We start from the raw sequence: 9,567 nt of genomic DNA on the forward strand, positions 1-9,567 counted from the left end.
CTGACTCCAGAGCCCATGCACTTTCCCACTATGTCACTGTATCTAGGAAACAATAATAACTGCCTGACATAGACTGCTTCTTCTATGAAAAGCACTTTGCTAAGTGTTTTGAATGAGATCACTAGTCTTTTCAAGAACTCGGAAATGAAAATTATTGTCATTTTGCAGATAAGAAAAACAGAGGCACACAGGGTAGCAATATGCCTAAACGATTCAACTTTTAAGTTGCAGCATTGAAATTCAACCTCCAGCCTGTCTGACCTCATAATAATGACAGCAAGAATAATAATAAACAACTAATAGTTACTGAATATTTCTGATGTAACTAAGTCCACTACTAAATGCATATTTATCTCAATGTATGCTCTCATCCGTACTGAAAATTAAGAAACTGTACTTTAGAGAGCCTAAGCAACTCTCCCAGATCACACTGGTAGTCACTGAAGGAGTCTGGATTTCAATTCAGGTGTGCCTGACTCTTGCGCCTAGGAATATAACCACTGTACTGCATTTTTAGTGCATTCAATCATTTTTAGCATTATACTACTAATATGACATAATTAGTAGTATACTACTATATTATGAGTATGTTATATTAAACTAGAATAAGCCTATTATAATTTTATTACTAATTACCCATTTATATATTAATCTATTACTAATTACTAATTTTATACTAATTTAGTTTAACGGGGTTTTTCATTTCTATTTATTTATTTATCTATTTATTTTTGAGACAGGGTCTCACACTGTCACCCAGACTGGAATGCAGTGGTGCGAACATGGCTCACTGCAGCCTCAAACTCCTGGGTTCAAGCTATCCTCCCACCTCAGCCTTACAAGTAGCTGGAACCACAGGTGTGTACCACCACACCTGTCTCAATTATTTATTTATTTGTTTGTTTGTTTATTTTTGTGGAGATGGGGGGGCCTCACCATGTTGCCCAGGTTGGTCTCGAACTCCTAGGTTCAAGTGATGCTCCTGCCTCAGCCTCCCAAAGTGCTGGGATTATAGGCATAAGAAATTGCTACTGTTAAAATAATGGACTGCCATTGTTGATTTAGGAATTAAAGTCAAAGGAAATGATTGTGAGATTTTCCATTTTATCAGGTAATTCTCTTAGCCAATATTAACTTCCTCACAAGGGAGTTGTGAGAATCTAGTAAGAAAATATGGATGGAACATTTTTCTCAGTGCCGGGCCCATTTTTGTTCTCTTCCCTTCCCTCTAAGGATAGGTGCCTTATTGAAAAATTTAGTTTTTTTAAATCTGTGTAATATGTAGAATTGTACATTGTAGGCCAGCACTAGCTAGTAGAAATATAATTCAAAAATCACCTGTAATATTGTTTCTAGTATTCACAGGTGAAATTAATTTTAATATTATATTGAACTTAATATAACCAAAATGATCATTTCAATATGTAATCCACATAAAAATCCACATAATGAGATATTTTACCATTTTTGTGCTATCTTTGAAATTGCTATGTATTTTACATATACAGCATAATTTGATTCAGATTAGCCATTTTTCAAGTACTCAGTAACCACATACGGCTAGTGGCTACCATATTGGATAACATAGCTCTAAATGTATACATAATCATAAAACACTACCTGAATCATTGTGATTGACTTCAAAAAACAACAAATAAACATTTCAAGTAGGTTTTTAAGTATGGCAGTGGTCGTGGGGAACAGTTCAGAGACTGCAAGTCTTTGGGAAGCTCTGGGCCCTGTCCCCAAAAGAAAAGCATTGCTGTACACAGTCCCAGGTGTGTGCATACAATTTTAGGAGATGCAAGACCCCAGGCTAAAGAAACTGCTGTAAGTGATTTGTTTGTGAGATGATTCCATTGTGAACAACGGAGAAAGTCTTTACCCACATCCTACGAGGTAATCCCTGGCTTTGCACAATGTCATTTGGAACAGGGGCAGCAATTGTGGCCTGTTGCCTTTTGACTCTCATTCTTGTACCCAGTTGGCTGTATGGAATTCAGCCAGTGTGCCAGAATTAAAAGACTCATCATAGAGGCCTGCACTGTTGCTGAGACGGAAATTGCAAGGAGGCCCAGAAGAACAAAGGGGCTTTTCTACATTGTTTTGTTTTTGTTTTTGTTTTTGCATTAAACCAAGTGTCCCCACAACAAGTATTGCGTTTTTCTTCATCTCCTAAGAAGCTTTATCTCCATGCCACCATCCTCTAAAAACATAAGAAAGTTTACCTATTTTATTATTCTATTTTATTTGAGGCACAAGGGCCTACATCTAAGTTTTAACCTTAAAGCATTCTAAATTCTTCCTAAATGTCAACAGAATTCATAAATGACTTGATTAGGCATCCAAATGTTTGGCTCAGTGAATGTTTTATGGAAGAGTCATAGAATCTGACCCTAACTTTGTACTCCTGTTCTCTTCCTTTTCAGGTATAACATCATTTGATCTCATTCACCATTTTGAAATCAAATAATTCTACATTCTGAATACTCTAAATACTTATTTTATGCATCTGCTTATTTTTGTAAAAAAAAAAAAAGGTAGGTACATAAAGGGCTATTCAATTGTATTTGTCAAACTAGCTATCAAATATTTACTTATCCTTTTTCAGTAGCATCTGTCCTCCATCAATTTCTTATTTATTTGACAGAGTAAATGATTATTTCTAAAGGTAGAGGCACCTTTGAGACTACCCTTGTTTACAAAGGACTTGTTTTAAATGTGATGGTGCATTTTTCAGTGACTTAATGAAAATATAACTCAGGCACAATATTTATTACCTTGGAGGAAAAAAGAAAATTATTTAAGCCTCCTTGTCTATTCTTTTCTATTTTAGTTTATTAAATCTGTGGTTTTTTGTGTCAGAGAGAGAGGAAAAAAGTGGGAAGAACTTCTTTTCCATTTGTAATATTTCTATATAGCACCCCAACTAGAGTCTTTGGCTTTCTTTTAAAAAATTATAAAATTTCCTTTTAAAAAACCAATCATTTCCTTCACTATTTCCTGTAAGTTTCTCCAGATATATTTAATTCCCTGTACTCTAGGATGTCTCCTAGCTATAGGAGTTTACAACTGAACCTTTATGTAAAACTCTAAAAACAAGAACAGTGATCTTACTAAAAAAGAGAAACATTCTTTGCTCTTGGAAAGAATCATGGAGTGTGTATGTGTGTGAGTGTGTGTGTTCCAACCTCAAAGGTGGGCAATCAATGGAATGTTTTATTGAGGCTGATATTTTGGACACCATACCTCACCCCTTTTCAGTTCACTTCTCATCTCTTAAAGACAAATCATGTTTCAAGACAAACTGTGAGATATGAGGTCAGACTAAAACAACTGTTGGGGAAGCCAGAGCCAAGGAAGCCCTGGGAATTCCTGACTTTTCAGATATATTCTAGGTTTTACCAGAATAGAGCAGTCACCTTGGATCCTTCTCTGAACCAGCCTGAGAAGCCATAAAACCTTTCAGTTCTGCTTTGAGTACCTCACTGTCTGGACTGCCACACTTAGGAATGCTCCAGAATTTGCTATCTTTGGTGAGGGTAGTAACTTGAGGGTCACACATGTTGATGAATTGGAGGAGGCTGTCAACCTCTCTTCTTAGTATGACTGGCTCCGTGATCCAATGACATGAATTCTGATTTAATAGCCAATGCTATTTTCTGGATGATAAAACACTATACCACTTTTCACAACAGACATGCCATATGGTACTCGTTACTTCTCTCCTAGATAAAATGCCTGGAATCATAAAGCTTTTTCTTCTAGCTGCAAAAGATAATGGAGGGTAGTTTTATCTTTTTTAAAAAATAAAATATTATGACAATTCCCATTGACAATGGTATATTTACAATCTTCCCTTAAATTCAGGAAGTTTTCAGGGAAAATGCTCCTACCACAATAATAGCCCTAAGTGATTTGGTACTGAAGGTGATGAAGTTTTTCTTGACTAGCTTTCTTACTGGAAATGAAAAAAGTTTTCTTTATGATCTTTACCTTGACTATCATATTGTTTTCAAGAAGGACATGCTTTACTGGTGGCTAAATCTTGCACTCAAGAGAGACCACAAACGGTTTGACCTTTACATTCATCTTGTCTTTGAAAATAAAAGGAAATGCTGTATCTATGCTGGGGAAAAATGATTAAGTGTAAAGAACATAATTTGGAGGTCAGACAAATCTGGATTCAAACTCCTACTCTTACTAGCTATATTAGTCAATTCTCATGCTGCTAATAAAGACATACCCAAGACTGGGTAATCTATAAAGGAAAGAGGTTTAATTAACTCACAGTTAATAATGGCTGGGGAGGCCTCTGGAAACTTACAATTATGGCAGAAGGGGAAGCAAACACATCCCTCTTCACATGGTGGCAGCAAGGAGAAGTGCCAAGCAAAAGGGAAGAAACTCCTTCATAAAACCATTGGATCTCATGAGAACTCACTATCACTAGAATAGCATCAGGGTAACTGCCCCCTTATTAAATTACCTCCCACTGGATTTCTCTCACGACATGTGGGGATTATGGGAACGACAGTTCAAGATGAGAGTTGGGCGGGGACACAGCCAAACCATATCACTAGCTATGTAATTTGGGGTAAATAACTTTAAGCCACAGTGTCCTTGGTGTGCAGCATGTTGTAATATGGGCAGAAAATAACCTCTATCCAGCAGAAGCGTTGTGGCAATTATAAAGCATACAGTGCCATGCCTAGAGGTAAAAGGTGGTTCAATTATACCTGTCATTTGCCATTTTATAATAATTATTATAAGTATACTATTTTCAAGGTTTTATATGTAGTTTTTTTTTTTAATTTGTTTGGAACTGACTCTTAATCATCTCACTGGAATTATTTTTCTCTGCTCCAAAAACAAACTCCTCTCCCCTTAAAAAGATTTCTTTTTTCTTAGCAAGAAAAATGTGTGTGCTTTTTATTTGTGGCCTAAAAAAAATTATAGAATCAGAAAATATAAGATCTAAAACGTATTTTTCTACATTAATAAGTCATAATACAATGGAAACCACAATGGCTTGATGGTCACAAAATTGCTTTTTGCACACTGCTTCTATAAAAGAGTTTTGTGATGATGTTGGTTATATCACAACATTGTAGCTGCAAAAAAGAAAGTGAAGGCAATAATACTGACTGGAGCTATACCAAGCACAGGCATGCGTGTACACACACACACACACACACACACACACACACACACACACACCCCATTAATAACAAATGAAAAGGAGTTAGACATTTTTAGAAAACCACAGAAATCCAAACCATCAAAGAGCTATAACATAAAGTTTGGCAGACAGAAAAATCATTAAAAGTTTGACACATGATTTCAACAGTGTTGGTAGATTTAGATAGAAGCTTTAAATAACATATGTTTTGAGGTTCCATCAAAAGAAAGAATTTAGAACTCCTATTTGTTTAACTTTGAGGAGAAGGAAATTTGACCAAGAATAACTCTAGCACAAACGAGCGGTCACAACGTTGTACATTAGGAAATGTCAATAAATGATCTGGCAAAATCACTCACTCCCTTTGTCATTGTTTGCCTCTTTCTTTTCCTCACAGGTTAAAACATACAAGCCCTGAGGGTTGCCTTTCACATACATACATGAAGATGAAAAAAAAATGCCCTAATTCCTCACTGGAAGGACCCAAGCTCTACCCACTAGGACCTGCAGCTTTCTGCTTCCGGGAAGAGGACAATGGAATGGAATCACAGTGATACCATTAAAAGACAAATGTCTGTGTCTCCAAGGTTATTTATTTACCTACTTCTGGTTTTTAATACTTAGACTTCACTCTTTGGGGAAAGGTTATCTTGGCTAATCATTATGCAAACTCTTAAATTATAGTATTCCATGATACATTCTTATTTTTCAAACAGAGGTTTCTGAGTGAACTCATTTTGTTTAGCAATGATTTCACTTTAGTATCCTAGCCTACAAAGGATGGGTTTGTGCCACACTAAACACGAAAGAAGCTTCACATAAACTAAATGACAGAACAAAACAATAACTTCAGTGACTTCCTCCAATAAAGATAACCTTGTCCAAGTGAAAACTTTGTTTTTAAATATATTCTTCTAGCCAGAGGAGACACCTCCTAACAGTGAAACATGTAACAAATAATAACTGATATTTTTGAGATTTACTATGGATTAGGAATTACTCTTAACCCTTTAATGACTATACCATATAAAAATATTAAATAAAGATAATTATGACAGCTAACGCTTACAGAGCAGTTATTATGTGCCCGGCACTGTTCTATGTGTCACTTCTATTAGCTTATTTAAGCTTCACAACAACACTGTGCTGTAGGTATAACTATTATCACCATATCACAGAAGAGGAAGTGGAGGCACAAGAAGAAAGATGTCCTTGGTCATACATCAAGTAACTGGCAGAGCTAGGATTCAAGCCCCAAGTCTCATGTTGATAGAACCGTTGACTGTCTTGAGTGTGGCAAGGAACATGTGTGAAAAACTTGCATAGAGCTATAAACACACACCCTACATATACACTCATGAGTTGCATGTATAACTGGTGAAATCTGAATAAATGCTATTGATTGTTCTGATGCAATTTCTTGGTTTTCATGCTATACTATAGCTGTACAAGATGTTAACAATGAGGAAGCTTGGAGAAAGTGCAAAGGACTTCCCTGCACACTTCTTGGAAACCTACTGAGAATCTATAATTATTTCAAAAGAAAAACTTTCTAAACAATTCAATCTATGTTTTGTGAAAATATGATGTTTCATTCTTTTCAACATAACTAGCCTCAATGATAGCAAAATAACTCATTGAACAAGTTCAATCTGTGAGGCATGCTGCTACACCCGAAAGTGAAAACTGAATTTATTATTCCTTTCAGAAATAAGGTTATCTTATTAAAAGTAGCTTTTAAAATCCCTTTTCTTAATTTATCAATATATAGTACTTACGTTTGTTTTGTTTTAATATGGATTACCTTTTAAAGGGAAGCATGGAAAAATCATAGTTAATTTTTTTGTACCTCAAAATCTGAGCTACTCAAGGCACTCAAAAATGCCATCACTGATAGTGATAAAATATGCATTTGTCACTATGAACAAACTGAAATAAATGTGACAAATGCATATTTTAAAATAATATAGATGTTTGACACTTGTATATTGTTTCCCTTTTTACTTATACAATCAATTTTAGATTCTCTCAATAGCCTTGTAAGAACTCAGAGGCAAATAATATTAATAGATAAAATTATACATATTTAAACTGCTCTGTGGCAAAGGCTGTTTATTTATTTAGTCTTTAATGGAGAAAGGCCACCCAGTTCTTGATTTCAATCTCCAGTATGATGGGGGTGATGGTGCTGATGATTATGAATGACAAGGATGATGCATTTATTTGCAGAAGTTTCTACTACTTGCAAAATATGGTAACACTGTTTGGTTTGGTTTTGGCCGAACCTGAGATGATGTCATCAAGCATTTTAGCGCTACAGGAAACACTTCCCACCAGCCAGATTTCTAGCCAAACTTTTCAGCTAACAACTGAACACTACATAAGGTCTATCACCCAGCCTCCCCCGTTTCTGCTCCCTAGGGCTGATGGGGAATGGGCAGTGAGTCATGGAGGCAGTTGGTGGGGAGGTGGTAGCTCTACACACCAATGATTATTTTTTAAAATAACTGAAAGCTCTTATTATACCTCAACCCGCAATTTCCTTGCCTCCACCATAGTCAAGCTAATGTGGTGGGGTCCATCATTTATTTTTGACTTCATTTTAAAATTTATGTTAGCTGGATTTTTTCAACATTCTGATATTGAAATAGAAGGGAAGGAAGAATATTCAGGATAATTGGACCTGGTTCTTTATGTCTCTAGCAAATGTCAAGACCCCTAAATTGTACTACTTTATGTGCCTGATAATCCTAAAACACATCATTATATTCTTTTAGCTGAAGGCAAAGTACAACTATTGCTTATATGCTAGCTAGGTTAAATTCCAAGATCAAGTTGAACTTTAACATTGTTGGCTTGTCCTTGAAAAATGAAAATGTAAAAAGTTGGAACTCCTTTCAAACTCATCTTTTTGGGGTCGGGAACATGCTTTAGGCACTTCTCTCCTATATATACTCCTGGACTTCTTGATAAACCATTCAGTCTGGTTATGAGGTTCAGTTCACCCTCTACATCCAAGTTTTTTCTACTTATTAAAAGAAATGCAATGCAAATCCATGACACTTACTATTTTTTACTCTTCACGCCTGCTTTCTCCCTCTCAGATGTATCAATCTGCCACATTGCTGGAAGATGCAGAACTCTAGGAAGCATTTATCATTCATTGTAACAGGTGGATAATTATTGAATAGAATGAACTTTACAGGTTATTATGTTTCTCATATATCCTGCCTTCTTCTAGGGAAATAAAGATTAACTTCAATTTTTGTCAACTTTTTTGTGAGGGAGGGGGATGGTTATTTATAAGCGGATTTGTTTTTCATTTCAACTCTTCCCACTATCCTAATCACTGCTTTTATCTTTCTTTTTTGTCAGCAAGAGATCCCACCGTCTGTTTGATTTAACTATAATTAGCTTCTCTGTTTGGTAAGGTTATTGTCTATATATTTCTAGTTTAATCTCTTCTAACTGTTTAAAGTTGCTGCAAATAAAGCTTAAAAATATATGACACAACATTTATTATCCATTTATTTTCTCAAGTATCCTATTTAGTCTTCTAATCTCCAAATTAACTCTACTTTGCACACAGATTGTACTTAGCAAATGCATGCTTCCTTTTTAAAGTCTGCTTTTTTATGGATAAAACCATGAAGAATGCAAGTAAACACCAAAGACACACTTGAGTAGGAAACAAAGCCACAAGACTAGAGTATGCGTTCTAACTTTGGGGGAGGATGGACAAATGTGCCATCCTCAAAACAGAACAGGATCCAAAATAATTATTTTGATTTATGTTACAATTATGGCTTCAGAAATTAGATTGCAGGAGTTCTCAGAAGATGATGGGATAAAAAAATAAGAGAAATTTGTTGTGGAAAAATAATACCCTACATGCAAAATATGAAAACTACCATAAGCTAGGCTGATGAAGAGATTAAATTTGCATTTTATATCTGCCCAGTCTCCAATTCAGCATGTTTCTATTCAACACATATACACCTTACACCTCTCTTGCTCTCTCTCCCTCTACCTCTCTCACTCCACCCAGACATATACACATGGACACATGCACTTGTGCCCTAGGTGTTTCTCTAGTCATTGAGTCATCATTCCCTTTTTAAAAATTTATTTTTAAGTCATTGTAGATTTATAGGAAGTTGCAAACAGTACAGAATGGTCCCACGTACCCTTCACCCCATTTACCCCAAGAGTTACATCTCTGTAACTATAGTATAATATCAAAGTCAGGAAATGTGCATTGAAAAGTGTATGTGTAACATTCTATGCCATTTCACTAACGTGTCAATTCCTGTAACCACCATGAAAATCAGGATACAGAACTATTCCAGCACTGCAAAGATCTACTGGTGTTGATACTTTACCAG

This window comes from Macaca fascicularis, chromosome 15 (genome assembly GCF_037993035.2).
Source record: "Macaca fascicularis isolate 582-1 chromosome 15, T2T-MFA8v1.1".
In the NCBI taxonomy this organism is placed as follows: Eukaryota; Metazoa; Chordata; class Mammalia; order Primates; family Cercopithecidae; genus Macaca; species Macaca fascicularis.